This window comes from Oncorhynchus nerka, linkage group LG13, assembly GCF_034236695.1.
Source record: "Oncorhynchus nerka isolate Pitt River linkage group LG13, Oner_Uvic_2.0, whole genome shotgun sequence".
NCBI lineage: Eukaryota > Metazoa > Chordata > Actinopteri > Salmoniformes > Salmonidae > Oncorhynchus > Oncorhynchus nerka.
This window is the reverse complement of record NC_088408.1, coordinates 86,003,152-86,020,066: the sequence shown is the minus strand read 5'-3', so window position 1 is coordinate 86,020,066 and position 16,915 is coordinate 86,003,152.

Here is a 16,915-nt window from a genome sequence, read left to right as displayed (position 1 = left end):
CTACTAACGCTAAAACATATAAAATATACAATTTAGATTAATTAAGACAAATACGTAAAGAAATTGGTTTAAAAAAAATAATAATAAAGGGGTGTCTGTTTTTAGTGACTTTGTTTTCAACCCCTTACACTCTCCCCTCCTCTTTTAGATGACTCATGACATCTATTTGTTTGTCTTTCTATAGTCAAGTCAGTTTCTGGTCAGTGTTTAGCATGTCCAGACAAGTGGTGTTCCTTTGTGCCGGTAACGTCCTTGTAAACTGGATAAGTCATCATGTTTCCAGGCACCATGTAAGAATTGAGCCCAACTGCGTTTGTTCCTTGTCTCCATGACTGGTATGGCGGTTGTCTCAGACTCTCATAGCTAAACATTTCTATGGGCCTTGCAGTACACATGGACCTTCTCACAGGTAAGTCTTCCTTTCCATTGACCTCTTGCCACTGTACTATAACAACATCTTGGACTTCCTCCTGCAGTTCATCCTCCACTCCATGCTGTTCAGGTCCTTCAGACTGTGGCTGGATCTGTTCTATTTCCTGTGCCACTGTAGGTCTGTGCTACTGTAACTCCTGAGCAGTAGCTTACAGTCTGGTACGCTGCTCTGGTTGACTTGGTTGTGGTCTGACATCGCTCTGATGAACCCAAGGACTGTGCTGGTAAGTATAGTAGCTTTCCTCTTCATCTGAACTGTCAGATTCTAGGTCAATCATGTTACTGTTTGTAGTCTGTTTTTGTCTTGGTGTTGTGCTTTTCACAGGTTTGTTTGGAGTGTCTTGATGAACTGGCAAGTCATTTATAGGTAACAGGAGGTTCCGGTGCAGAACAGGAAGAGCTTTGCCTCCAGACTCTGACTGGATCTTTTACACTGGACCCTCCCTAATTCTCTCCACAACCCTGTGTACCATCTTCTCCCGGTAAACACAGAGTTTCCCGGGGCCACCTTCTCCCGATTAGGTTCCTCACAAGGACTCGATCACCTGGCTGTAGAGTTGCACCTTTGGCACCTTTGTTGTAGTACTTCTTCCCTTTCACAAAGGACTTTTGACTGTTCTCAGAAGTGATTTTGTATGCGTCTTGCGTCTTTGTTGCCCACTTCTCTGCGAATGTTTGTTGGGTTCTTGTCACTGTTTATTTTGGAGGTTGAACAGTGGGTAAATAGGAAGATGTGGGGCTCTGTCTTGCAGGAGAAAAACGGTGAGCATCCCTTTGCCTCGTGCCTTGTACATTTATAGGCATGGACGATGTTTGGTAGATGGACTTTCCACTCTGTCCTCTTCTCTTCTTGCAGAGGATGGAGCATCTGCAGGAGTGTTTTATTCATCCTTTCCACAGGGTTCCCTTGTGGATGGTATGGGGTAGTTTGAGAGTGTGAGATCCCTGCAAGCTAATGGAATATCTGGAACAGGTTGTTCTAGAACTCTCTCCTTTGGTCGTGGTGAAGCTTACTAGGATAGCCAAACCGAGTAATGAAGTCTTGGAATGTCTTCTTAGCTGCAGTTTTTCGACTAGTACATGGATATTTTCATAGCCTCCTTCGCTTGGCTCAAGGTACATGTAGTCAAAGGAGATAAGCTGAAAGGTTACACTGGTGGTGATAGAACCGATAGGTCCTTTTTCTGGAACACATGGATGCTTCTACTTGATACATGTACACTGTCTGATCACAGTCTTCTACTTCACGCTGCGTGAATGACAAGTAAAATCTTTCCCTGAATAGATGGATCACTTTGTCTGCTCCGACATGGCCCATGTTGTCATGTAACTTCTTCAGCAACACTGAGTTCAGCTTGTTGGGTAGTACAAGTTGCTTTCGTTGTCCAGCCTGTCTGTACAGGGTTCCATTTTCCATGACCAGCTTGTTCCACTCGTGGACTAGTCTCCGTATTTCTGGTGTGCTTTTCCTCTTTCTCATGTGGATCCAACTGTCTTTACAGTTGACTTGCAGCACAGCCACCTGTGGAACATCCTGATTTTTCACTGATCTGCTTCCTTGCCATACCGCTGAGATGAGTTCTGATAACATAGATTCTGTGGTATTCACCCACATGGTTGTGGAGAACGACAGGATAACGAGACAGTGTGTCAGCGTCTGCATTCATATTCCCAGGCCTGTATTTCAAGACGAAGTGGAAGTCAGCCAACTACTGCATTGAGTCTAGCTCTCTAGGGTTGTTGTCTGTGCATACGGTACGGTGGGTCAATAGTATAGATAGTCTTTACATTTGTTACAGATCACCCATTTAAGTGCTAAAAACTCAAGTTTGCCAGAGTGGAGGTGGTAGTTTTTCTCTGCTGGAGGTAGCATTCTGGACCCATACCCGATTACACGTAGCCTCCGGTTCTGATGTTGGTAAAGGACAGCCCCTAGACCCTCATTGAAAGCGTCATTTGTGTGTAGCACAAATGGTAAGTCATAGTCTGGGTATGCTAGTATGGGTGGATTGGTTAGCATGTTCACCAACTTGTCTACAATGGCTCTGGTGTCTTGGGATGCCACTGTCCATTTCTAAACTTTCTGGCCTGTTTTTTCCCTCTTGTTGATTTGGGCAGTTTCCCCCTTTTCTTCTGATGAACTTTGTAGCAGCTCAAATATCGGTTTGGCCATCCCCCTAGGTTATCCAGCAGGTCTTGTATCCGTGGCAACAGGTCTTGTGATTCATCTCCCTAATCTCAGACTGCAGTCCTGCAGTCCTTCTTGCAGGCTGCAGTAATTCTTGCACACGCAGACCACCAGGGGTGAATTTGTAGATGTGGAATTTTTGATCCAGCCTCTCTCCAGTAGGTTTTGGACATATTCTTCTATGTATAGAGGTTTCGGGAATGGAGTTGAAACGTTTCTGGACAGACATGTGATCCTTCAAGTTGAGTTTCAGCTTAAGGTTCAGAATGTAGCCGCTATCTCCATCTTCCTGTGCGAACACATCTGATTCTTCTTACAGCATTCTTTTGACTATTTTCTGTTCCTCTTCAAAAGGTGGGTGCCATTTTTCTCTGGACCCAGCTGGTGTGGAACTCTCTTTTCTCTGCTCACCATGGTGAAGCTGAGTGAAGCATAGGAAAGTATCACTAGACTAACTCACATGCTTTTTCTGACAGTCAGATGCTATGATGACAGGTCTGATGTCATCCAGCAGCTCTACCCAACCCAGCACTGTTCTCTGAAAGAGGTAAATGTCATGTTGTCTGGAGTTGGAATTGGAATCTTTACCACCTTTGAGGCTCCACAGGCCACATCCATGAGGCATGGAAACAGCTCCAAACCTTCTGGGAAATGGCTGTCAATGGCTAGCTCAAACATCATTGTTCCTCCCTCCAGCCAGGCTCTGATTCTACATTTCACCTCAGCTATTTCACCTGTCGGAATGGTAAGTCCTTCCTTTCCCACTTTTCCCAAACAGCTCAGTGACATTTCTTTATGGGTCAACTCTTTAATGGCAGAGAACATGATTTCAACAGCTTTTTCATTTACATTAATCACCTCTCTCAGCAGTGCACTGAGATTGACACCATCAGTCTGTTCAATGTTTTCTCTGATGTGTTCCTCTATAACATTAAAGCCTAGTAGTGGATTGTCTACAGAGCTCTGACTAACTAGCATAGGCGCATGTATGGCCATTTTCTCATGTTTACTACTCGGAAGCTCCAGGGACACTTCAATCCATCCATCAAAGGGGACAGTGGTGCCGTTTGCTGCAGTCACATGGAGCTGGTCTTCAGTTAACAAAGTTTTAAGGGGTTGGATCTCAACACTTGGCAAAGCGTTCTCTACCCTGGCCCTCCCTACAATGCTAACTTGTGCCCCAGTGTCTAACAACATCTCAACTTTGACTCAATTACATAGGCATGAGACCATACATACAGTGGGGCAAAAAAGTATTTAGTCAGCCACCAATTGTGCAAGTTCTCCCACTTAAAACCATGAGAGAGGCCTGTAATTTTCATCATAGGTACACTTCAACTATGACAGACAAAATTAGAAAAAAAATCCAGAAAATCACATTGTAGGATTTTTTATGAATTTCTTTGCAAATTATGGTGGAAAATAAATATTTGGTCACCTACAAACAAGCAAGATTTCTGGCTCTCACAGACCTGTAACTTCTTCTTTAAGAGGCTCCTCTGTCCTCCACTCGTTACCTGTACTAATGGCACCTGTTTGAACTTGTTATCAGTATAAAATACACCTGTCCACAACCTCAAACAGTCACACTCCAAACTCCACTATGGCCAAGACCAAAGAGCTGTCAAAGGACACCCGAAACAAAATTGTAGACCTGCACCAGGCTGGGAAGACTGAATCTGCAATAGGTAAGCACCTTGGTTTGAAAAAATCAACTGTGGGAGCAATTATTAGGAAATGGAAGACATACAAGACCACTGATAATCTCCCTCGATCTGGGGCTCCACGCAAGATCTCACCCCGTGGGGTCAAAATGATCACAAGAACGGTGAGCAAAAATCCCAGAACCACACCTAGTGAATGACCTGCAGAGAGCTGGGACCAAAGTAACAAAGCCTACCATCAGCAAGGGCATTGATGAAGAAACGTGGCTGGGTCTTTCAGCATGACAATGATCCCAAGCACACCGCCCGGGCAACGAAGGAATGGCTTCGTAAGCAGCATTTCAAGGTCCTGGAGTGGCCTAGCCAGTCTCCAGATCTCAACCCCATAGAAAATCTTTGGAGGTAGTTGAAAGTCCGTGTTGCCCAGCAACAGCCCCAAAACATCACTGCTCTAGAGGAGATCTGCATGGAGGAATGGGACAAAATACCAGCAACAGTGTGTGAAAACCTTGTGAAGACTTACAGAAAACGTTTGACCTCTGTCATTGCCAACAAAGGGTATATAACAAAGTATTGAGATAAACTTTTGTTATTGACCAAATACTTATTTTCCACCTTAATTTGCAAATAAATTCTTTATTTATTTATTTAGTACTTTACTGTACTAGAATGCTTAAAAGGCCACTAATGTTTTTCTTTAGTAAGGAAAATATCGGATATCGGTATTGGACAAAAATGTCATGTCAGTGCATCACTATTTATGACTAACTCTTACTCAGGATATTTCTCTGTAGACCCTCATCAATTGGTTTACACATACTATTTATTGTAAGTTAAATCTGAAATAAAATCAGAGACTTGACTATGATGTATCTTAAACTCTCTACAGGGAAACAGTGCTGCTACATTAATAACCCAGATACCTGTTCTGTAACCAGGGGTGCTGCATGTGCTGAGTGTCTTTGGTTGTTGATGTGTTGTTGGTCTCGGTCGGTGTAATGTAATTGTCTGTGACTGATACTAGTTAATCAAGTTGATCATGCATGTGAAGTACAGTAGCTAGGACAAGGCCAATCTGTTTCTGTAGAAAAAGCCAACTTTATATATGTTTTTTTTTAAACGTAAATCCACATCAATCCAACTGCCTAAGTATTGAGCATGCAATTCATCCGAAACATTTTTACGAGAGTTTAAAAGCAATATGTATTTTATTTTCTGGTATTAAGTTTTAAATCAGGAAGGGATTCCTTCATAGCTATAAAATGTGACTGTAGTTTTGACACAGCCAGATCAACAGTCTGAGCAATAGCACACATAATAGTTTCATCCGCATAGATTTAAGTTTAACAGAGACAGGACGCGTCTCCTTCCTGAGCGGTATGACGGCTGAATGGTCACGCGGTGTTTATACTTGCGAACTATTGTTCATACAGATGAGCGGCGTTTGGAAATTGCTCCCAAGGATGAACCAGACTTTTCTGAGGTCTTGGCTGATTTCTTTTGATTTTCCCATGGTGTCAAGCAAAGAGGCACTGATTTTGAAGGTAGGCCTTGAAATACATCCACAGGTACACCTCCAATTGACTCAAATTATGTCAATTAGTCATTCAGAAGCTTCTAAAGCCTTGACATCATTTTATGGAATTTTCCAAGCTGTTTAAAGGCACAGTCACCTTAGTGTATGTAAACTTCTGACCCACATGAATTGTGAAAAAATGAATTATAAGTGAAATAATCTGTCTGTTAACAATTGTTTGAAAAATGACTTGTGTCATGCACAAAGTAGATGTCCTAACCGACTTGCCAAAACTATAGTTTGTTTACAAGACATTTGTGGAGTGGTTGAAAACGAGTTTTAATGACTCCAACCTAAGTGTATGTAAACTTCCAACATCAACTGTATATTTGTGACTCACCACCTGGATTCTGTCTTTTTTACATTGGATAAAAGTAGAAACTCAGGGCTACAAAATGGCATATCATACACTGCATCTGAGGAAACAATGGGAAAGTAATTCTGACTTGACAGTTGCTCAACTTGTAAACTCACTTGAGAAAACCATGTTGGAGAGCCCTTCTTTGTCTACACCCATTCAGCATTGTTCACACCCTCTTAAGGCTTTGTCCCACCTATCTCTTTAAGGGTTGAACTGTGCATTCTGTACACATTTTCCTGCTACTTCCATACATCTAAGGGAGAGAGAACAGCTCACAGAACATCACATGCCCTATCGCTCTATATGTGGTTTCGCGTTCAGAGCGCACACTGGATGCTCTGGCCAATAAGTACTCTCTGACCAACAACTACAGTCAAGCACCCAAGCTAACTGGCAAACATTGGCTAGCTACTTCCAGACACATAATGAGAGGACACCCCATTCTGACCATTTTACTCGCCCTAGCAGAGCTGGTTAGGCTTTTTCCCTTTATCCAGAGTGTTGGTGACTGTACCTGTGATGCTGGCAACAATTGAATTATGCTTTGTTGCCGACGCTTACCCACACCGGACATATTCAACGGCTGTTGAGCGTTCAAAAATGCATCAGTTATTCTGCGCTCTGACACACGAAGACGAGAGTCTTTTGTTAACCTGTTGCTTCTACTCGGGACGCTTGCGTCCCAACTAGAGCTCTGGAAATGCAAATGCGCTACGCTAAATGCTAATAGTATTAGTTAAAACTCAAAAGTTCATTAAAATACACATGCAGGGTATCGAATTAAAGCTACACTCGTTGTGAATCCAGGCAACAAGTCAGATTTTTAAAATGCTTTTCGGCGAAAGCATGAGAAGCTATTATCTGATAGCATGCAACACCCCAAAAGACCCACAGGGGACGTAAACAAAATAATTAGCATTTCGGCGTTACACAAACCGCACAATAAAATAGAAAACATTCATTACCTTTCACCATCTTCTTTGTTGGCACTCCTAGATGTCCCATAAACACTATTTGGGTCTTTATTTCGATTAAATCGGTCCATATAAAGCCTAGATATCGTTATATGTAGACTGTGTGATAAACGAAAAAAACATCGTTTCAAAACGTAACGTCATTTTTTAAAATTCAAAAAGTCGACGATAAACTTTCACAAAACACTTCGAAATACGTTTGTAATGCAACTTTAGGTATTAGTAAACGTTAATAAGCGATAAAATTCATTAGGAGGCGATGTAAAGATCATTAGCTGTCCGTCTGGAAAAATGTCCGGCTAGAAACTCAACGAAAATATCCGGTCCTAGACCGGATTAGATACGGTGTCCTGTATGTGTTTGACCAAGAAAAAACTCGAAGGGAAATGACAAGACTCTAGACACCCTGTGGAAGCTGTAGGTACTGCAACCTCAGTCAATTAATTGTGGTTCACGTTTATCAATGGGTTCAAGTAGCGCATGGATATATTTTCCCCATTTTCAGTGATCAGTTTTTCCTGTGCTTTTCGATGTAAATGCCGTTCTGGTAAAGCCACAGCAGTGATTTAACCAGTTTTTTAAACGTCTGAGTGTTTTCTATCCACACAGACTAAGCAAATGCATATACCATATTCCTGGCATGAGTAGCAGGGCGCTGAAATGTTGCGCGTTTTTAACAGAATGTTCAAAAAAGTAGAGGGTCGACTGAAGAGGTTAAGAAATGTAGCTAGATAGCTAGCTAGGTAAACAGTGAATCTCAAAGGATGACGTAACGTTACTTAGTGAGGCACTTTAACTTGAAATGAAAATACTTTGTCAAAATTAGAGTGGATTCTTTTGTTAAGACATTTAGCTAGCTAGCTAAACAACTGACCATAATCACAACTCATGACGTTACTACCCTGCATGAATTTGCAGGTAGCTAACCACCAGGTTCTATGGCTATAACTAGTCAAGCAAATGTGTCTGAGATACGAAGAATAATATCATACACATAACGTTAGCTAGCGACCCAGCCAACTAACGTTAGCTAGCTAACAGTACACTTGAAATTAAACCACTTTCTGTCAAAATTTGAAATGTGTAATATCTGAAAATCTTACCAGTATACATCATGGTTGGACGTGTCTCCTGTCTGATGCCATGCATGGTTGCCTTAGTTTGACAATGTATTGCAGACTGGTGTTTTCTCCATCTCCTTAGCTATCATACTCGAATTCCACTGATTTCAAAACTTGGTCCTCCAGAAAGTGGAGAGCATACACATAATGTTAGCTAGCGAGCCAGCCAGCTAAAGTTAGCTAGCTAAAGGTACACTTTAACTTGACATTAGATTTATGCAGTTTTACAAAGTGAAAATATTTTTTTTAAAGCAGCGTTCGACACCATTACCAAAAACATACTGACCAGCTCCAATAGACAGACGCGCTATGTGGTAGACCAATCCAAACTCATCTCTCAGTATGTCCAGCCCACTCATTATCTCAGCCAATCATGGCTAGTGGGAAGGTCGCTCACTTTTTCTGTGGCTAAACCAACTAGGCTATTAATTTAATGATTTTATTTGTATTTACAGATTGCATACAAGTTTGATATTAAGGCAAATGAAAGTTCATATGTTCAAGAAGGCATTTCTGCCAGAAAACGTATTTTGATAAAGAAACATTTTTAAGTTCAAACAGCTCTTCTGTGAAGTCGTGACTGGTGACATACAGCTAGTTTCACATTTTTTAAAATAACTATTAACAATACACTTGAAGTGAGTGCGTTGGGAATTATTTTTAAAGGATGGGTCCCAACCTCTCAAACACTGAGATACAGGTGGGCAGGGGTGGTCTGCCAGCCATTGGGACGACAATCCAACTCGGGAGGTTTTAGCATGTGAAATAGTGGAGAACAATTGGAGGTTTACTCAGTAACAGTACAAATACCATGGTAAAGCTATACGGTACTTTTTAATGGTACGTTTACAAACATACAGTGCCTTAGGAAAGCATTGAGCCTTATTCTAAAATGTATTAAATAAATACAAATCCTCAGCAATCTACACACAATGACAAAGCGAAAACAGGTTTTTAGAAATGTTTGCTAATTCATAAAAGATTCAAAACAGAAATACCTTATTTACATAAGTATTCAGACCCTTCGCTAGGAAACTAAACACTGAGCTCAGGTACATCCTGTTTCAATTGATCATCCTTGAGATGTTTCTACAACTTTGGAAAGGCACACACCTGTCTATATATGGTCCCACAGTTGACAGTGGGAGCAGGAAGAGAGAGATGTATTATCCAATGTCTAAAACGCAGTGTGTTTCAACTATATTGCTCTTTATACAGTTTTGTGTGTGGGTTATAAAACCAAAATATGATTTCGGACACTTTTGCAATTTCTGCATAAACCTTGAAAATCATGACCGACTGCTGTTGCAATCTTCTTTGTTGAAACTGTCTTTTTCAACACCAATCAATCAAATGGAAAAACAAAGCATTTTCTTGGAAATGGAGTTCGCGCTCCTTGTAATTTATCCATGCCATGGAGAACGTGTGGATGGGCCTGCCTTGTCTGAGAAGGAAAATAGGCCTGTAGCAGAGGTAATCACAGCCACTCATTGTGATAGGGACTGCAGGTTAAAGAGGGGAACTGGAAGAATATCTGTGTGTGTGTGTGTCTGTGTGTGTGTGTGGAGGGGGGGGGGGGACAGGGAAAATAGCTGTTTGCCTGATATAGAGAATTGGCGGAAGTAGGGGGTCCTCATACACAGCGGCCCAATCTTCTTTTTACGGACCAACATAAGTGTGTGTGTGAGTGTTTTAGTGTCTGTGTTGTGTGTGTGAGTATGTGGAGAGAGCGAGCGAAAGAGTATGACCATATTAGAGAGACATATTTTCTTCAGATTACACAGTCCCACAAAGAAATTAGAAAACAAATCCAATTTTGATCAACTCCCATATGGAGGTACTGTAGTTGAGGGTCCTCATGCACAATGGCCTAATCTTTCTTTCACGGACTGACGTACACTATATATACAAAAGTATGTGGATACCACTTCAAACTAGTGGACTCTGCTTTTTCAGCCACACCAGTTGTTTACAGGTGTATAAAATCGAGCACACAGCCATGCAATCTCCATATACAAACGTTGGCAGCAGAATGCCCTTACTGAAGTGTGTTTGTGTGTGTGTGTGTGTGTGTGTGTGTGTGTGTGTGTGTGTGTGTGTGTGTGTGTGTGTGTGTGTGTGTGTGTGTGTGTGTGTGTGTGTGTGTGTGTGTGTGTGTGTGTGTGTGTGTGTGGAGAGAGCGAGAGGAAGAGAGACACAGAGAAAGAGAGGGAGAGAGAGGGAGTGAGTGAGAGAGAGGGAGGGAGAAACAGGGTGAGAGAGAGAGAGAGACCCACCTAGTAGGAAAGGAATGCCGTTATGGCTGTGAAAATGACCTCTAGCTGTCAGTGGCCTGAGTCCTAATCTCTGTGTGTGTGTCCACGTGTGTTTCTTGAATATACGTACATATACAATAGCTACCAGGACGAGGTCAAAAGGATTATCTTAAACTATGAGCTGTGACCCTTTTAACCTACTCCCCACCACCATCTCTCCTTTCATCCCTTGCTCCCATCCTCCCATTCCTCCCTTGACCCAGCTCCACATATGACCTAATGGTCGAAGGAAAGACACAACAGGCACCTGTTACTCAGTAACACATTGGTTATAACAATGTGGGTGACCCTTTATTTAGTGGTCACCTCTCAAATATTTAACATTTGGAGTAGTTTGCTCCTGAAAAGTGGGCAAAATTATCAGTAGAAAGGTACAGCAATCTCACTGATGGCTATAAGAAGCATTTGTCTGCAGCTATCTTGGCCTAAGGCTGTGCAACCATGTACTAGCTGCAGGGTGCCAATTATTTTGTCTACGCCCTTCGTCTTTATTTTCTACATTAAAAATGTACATTTAAGTTTACAGAAATAAAATTGGTTCTGCAATGTTGAAAATCCAATATCAAGTGTGATGTGTGGTGTTGTGACCAAAATTGTATTTTCTAAATTTCAACTTATTTTAGAAGAAATAGGGAATTATTTAAGAAAAAGTACAACAGTGCTAATATATTTGGTCACAAATGTATAACTCTTGGTATACATGATACTTAGACTTATTGTGATAACTTACAGAAGAGTAATTAATATGAGGAACTTAATTGCTGTAGCCTAATCTCCATGGAGCCGATTCAGTATTAGGAAAGGTACCCCGTTAATTTACACTATACAAGGTTCACTCGCCTACCCATGCTAACCTCGCCCACATGTGGGTGCTAACAAACCTGCAAGCAAGCTAGGTAGTGCTACGTTTCAACAGCCATTGTCAGCCAATCCAGTAGAGTTTGGAAACTATAGTGAGCCTCAATTGGTCACTCGCATCGCGATATCGTTAAGGATTTGAATAAAGTTCAGCTTTCCCCAACTTTAGTCCCGCCCTTTGTAGCTCCCTCGCCCATGCCCGTGTCGCTCAACGGTCCCCCATCCAGTGGTGGAAAATACACTCAATTGTCATACTTGAGTAAAAGTAAAGATACTTTGAAAGTCATCCAGCAAAATACTACCTGAGTAAAAGTCCAAAAGTATCTGATTTTAAATGTACTTACTGTGGGGAAAACAAGTGTTTGATACACTGCCGACTTTGCAGGTTTTCCTACTTACAAAGCATGTAGAGGTCTGTCATTTTTATCATAGGTACACTTCAACTGTGAGAGACGGAATCTAAAACAAAAATCCAGAAAATAACATTGTATGCTTTTTAAGTAATTAATATGCATTTTATTGCATGACATAAGTATTTGATCACCTACCAACCAGTAAGAATTCCGGCTCTCACAGACATGTTAGTTTTTCTTTAAGAAGCCCTCATGTTCTCCACTCATTACCTGTATTAACTGCACCTGTTTGAACTCGTTACCTGTATAAAAGACACCTGTCCAGACACTTAATCAAACAGACTCCAACCTCTCCACAACATCTCACCTTGTGGGGCATCAATGATCATGAGGAAGGTGAGGAATCAGACCAGAACTACATGGCAGGACCTGGTCAATGACCTGAAGAGAGCTGGGACCACAGTCTCAAAGAAAACCATTAGTAACACACTACGCCGTCATGGATTAAAATCCTGCAGCACACGCAAGGTCCCCCTGCTCAAGCCAGCTCATGCCGGTCTGAAGTTTGCCAATGACCATCTGGATGATCCAGAGGAGGAATGGTAGAAGGTCATGTGGTCTGATGACACAAAAATAGAGCCTTTTGGTCTAAACTCCACTCGCCATGGTTGGAGGAAGAAGAAGAATGAGTACAACCCCAAGAACACCATCCCAACCGTGAAGCATGGAGGTGGAAACATCATTCTTTGGGGATGCTTTTCTGCAAAGGGGACAGGACGACTGCACCATATTGAGGGGAAGATGGATGGGGCCATGTATCGTGAGATCTTGGCCAACAACCTCCTTCCCTCAGTAAGAGCATTGAAGATGGGTCGTGGCTGGGTCTTCCAGCATGACAATGACCCGAAGCACACAGCCAGTGCAACTAAGGATTGGCTCCGTAAGAAGCATCTCAAGGTCCTGGAGTGTCCTAGCCAGTCTCCAGACCTGAACCCAATAGAAAATCTTTGGAAGGAGCTAAGTCCGTACTGCCCAGCGACAGCACCGAAACCTGAAGGATCTGGAGAAGGTCTGTATGGAGGAGTGGGCCAAAATCCCTGCTGCAGTGTGTGCAAACCTGGTCAAAAACTACAGGAATTTGATGTATCAAATACTTATTTAATGCATTAAAATGCAAATTAATTACTTAAAAATCATAAAATGTGATTTTCTGGATTTTTGTTTTAGATTCCGTCTCTATGATAAAAATGACAGACCTCTACATGCTTTGTAAGTAGGAAAACCTGCAAAGTCGGCAGTGTATCAAATACTTGTTCTCCCCACTGCATGTACAGTGGTGGAAAAAGTTCTAAATTGTCATAGTTTAATAAAACTAAAAAGTAAAGGTAAATGCTATACATCAAATTTCTTATTTTATGCAAACTAGACAAAACTATTTCCTTGCATTTTTTTTTAGTTGCGGACAGCAAAGGGCACACACCAACACAGACATAATTTATAAACACATTATTTGTTTTTAGTGAGTCCGACAGATTTGAAGCAGTAGGGATGACAACGCATTATATTGACCCTGTAGGTGTGTGAGTTGGACCATATTGCTGTTCTGCCTGAGCATTCAAAATGTAACAAGTACTTTTGCGTCAGGGAAAATGTATTCGAGTAAAAATAACATATTTTCTTCAGAAATGTCGTGGAGTAAAAGTTGTCAAAAATATAAATAGTCAAGTACAGATACCCCCCAAAAACGACTAATTTCAAAGTATTTTTACTTAGTTACTTTACACCTCTGTCCCCGTCCACTCCGCTTCTATTGCTTTCCTTGCATTGAAAGTGACTGGGCTCATTTGAGTGGTAAGGCGAAAGCAACCGACTGTAGACTAAAGCTGAGGAGTGAAGTCGGGGGAGGTGCATCTAAGACAGCCGAAATTCAGACACTGATGTGATTTTCCATAAGCACGGCAGTCTTGCCATTGTTTTTCAACAAATCAAATCAAATGTATTTATTAAGCCCTTCTTACATCAGCTGATATCTCAAAGTGCTGTACAGAAACCCAGCCTAAAACCCCAAACAGCAAGCAATGTAGGTGTTGAAGCACGGTGGCTAGGAAAAACTCCCTAGAAAGGCCAAAACCTAGGAAGAAACCTAGAGAGGAACCAGGCTTTGAGGGGTCGCCAATCCTCTTCTGGCTGTGCCAGGTGGAGATTACAACAGAACATGGCCAAGATGTTCAAATGTGTATATATGACCAGCAGGGTCAAATAATAATAATCAAAGTGGTTGTCGAGGGTGCAACAGGTGAGCAGCTCAGGAGTAAATGTCAGTTGGCTTTTCATAACCGATCATTCAGAGTATCTCTACCGCTTCTAATGTCTCTAGATAGTTGAAAACAGCAGGTCTGGGACAGGTAGCACGTCCAGTGAACAGGTCAGGGTTCCATAGCCGCAGGCAGAACAGTTGAAACTGGAACAGCAGCACGGCCAGGTGGACTGGGGACAGCAAGGAGTCATCAGGCTAGGTAGTCCTGAGGCATGGTCCTAGGGCTCAGGTCCTCCGAAAGAGAGAAAGAAAGAAAGAATGAAAGAAAGAAAGAGAAAGAGAGAGAGAATTAGAGAGAGCATACTAAAATTAACACAGGATACCAGATAAGACAGCAGAAATACTCCAGATATAACAGACTGACCCTAGCCCCTCGACACATAAACTACTGCAGCATAAATACTGGAGGCTGAGACAGGAGGGGTCGGAAGACACTGTGGCCCCATCCGACGATACCCCCGGACAGGGCCAAACAGGCAGGATATAACCCCACCCACTTTTCCAAAGCACAGGCCCACACCACTAGAGGGATATCTTCAACCACCAACTTACCATCCTGAGACAAGGCTGAGTTTTGCCCACAAAGATCTCCGACACGGCATCAGTGACTCAACCAACTCAAGTGACACACCCCTCCTAGGGACGGCATGGAAGAGCACCAGTAAGCCAGTGACTCAAAACTGTAATAGGGTTAGAGGCAGAGAATCCAAGTGGAGAGAGGAGTACCGGCCAGGCAGAGACAGCAAATGCGGTTGGTTGCGCCAGTGCCTTTCCGTTCACCTTCATACTCCTGGACCAGACTACACTCAATCATAGGACCTACTGAAGAGATGAGTCGTCAATAAAGACTTAAAGCTTGAGACCGAGTCTGCGTCTCTCACATGGGTAGGAAGACCATTCCATAGAAATGGTGCTCTATAGGAGAAATCCCTGCCTCAACCTGTTTGCTTAGAAATTCTAGGGACAGTTAGGAGGCCTGCGTCTTGTGACCGTGGCCTACGTGTAGGTATGTACGGCAGGACCAAATCACAGAGATAGGTAGGAGCATTGCCTTGACAGGAAGCCAGTGTAGAGAGGCTAACACTGGAGTAATATAATCCAATTTTTTGGTTCTAGTCAAGATTCTAGCAGGCATGTTTATCACTAACTGAAGTTGATTTAGTGCTGTAGCCGGAAAGTAGAGCATTGCAGTAGTCTAACCTAGAAGTGACAAAAGCATGGATACTTTTTTCTGCATCATTTTTTGACAGAAAGTTTCTGATTTTTACAATGTTACAAAGATGGAAAAAAGCTGTCCTTGAAACAGTCTTGATATGTTTCTCAAAAGAGAGATCAGGGTCCAGAGTAACGCCGAGGTCCTTCACAATTTTATTTGAGACAACTGTACAGCCATCAAGATTAATTGTCAGATCTCATTCCTCCAGCTAGAGCAATTTTGGGGCTTCACCATGTTTCATCGAAATGTACAGCTGTGTGTCATCCACATAGCAGTGAAAGTTACCACTATGTTTCCGAATGACTTCACCAAGAGGTAAAATATATAGTGAAAACAATAGTGGTCCTAAAACGGAACCTAAAACGGAACCTTTATAAAATGTTGAATAAACATTACTCCAACCCCCATATCATACACTCACATACTGAAAATATATGTACATTGCACAATCTATTGGTGAGAGAGTGAGCCTCAAATATCACATTCATTTGTACATATCCAGAGTATATGTCACAAGTGACACTGACTTAATAGTGTAGAGTGCCATTATTTTTACGTTAAGTATCAGCAGGTCTTATTATTTTTTATCACTTGTGCTGTGTGTTTACAATGATTACCTTTTACTTCATTTCTGATATTCTCACGTGTGAAATTCAATTGCATGAACTATTTGTTTACTTGCATGGTGTGCTGTGATCTCCCAGATTGGCATGGACTACATTTCACTTGAGACAGCTGTTGCCAATTCCCTATCACCTTCTCCCCCCCAAACTAATTTCTAAACGCCACAGAACAAAAGTTAAAAGGAACTATAACTTAGCTTCAAGTGCCATTTGGACTGGGGACCACTCCGATGGATGTCCACCTCGTTTCTGCAGCTCCTCTCTGCTCTCTCTGACACAATGATCTCTATAGCACTACTTATTTGAGTGTGACTCCAATTGTTGGCCAGTACATGCTTTAATTATATGTTTTGTTTTCCCTGCAACTGCAGACGTGGAACACTCCTGATGACTCCATGATAGGCAACACCTAATGCTACAACCCAGCCGGCCTGACACATTGCGGCCACTGACAACCGAGCCAGACTACCAAGAGATCAACATACAACGCTCTCTATAGCACTACCTGAGGAAAGTTATTATTTCCAGGGTGTGAGTGTGACTCCAATTGTTGGCCAGTACATGCCTAATTGTATGTTTTCTCTCCCCTGCAGGTATAGACACGGGACACTCCCAACGCAACTGCGAAAGGCTACACCCAACGCTACCACGCAGCCGAGCCGGTGGGATCGAGGGACAGCAGGCAACCAGCCGTTGACAACTTACCCAGCCATCGACTAACAACCCGTGCTCGGGAGGAAGGGCGGAACGAACCCTGCTCAGAAAGAGCCAACGAACAAACATTGGCCATCACTCCGTGAGTGAATCAACTGCTGTGTTAGTTTACCCCGGTACTCATAGTTAGCATATAGCCCAAAATCCTAGCCTTTTATACGTTTCTAATCGGGCCGTAGTGATACTGCGTATTGTCATTGTTG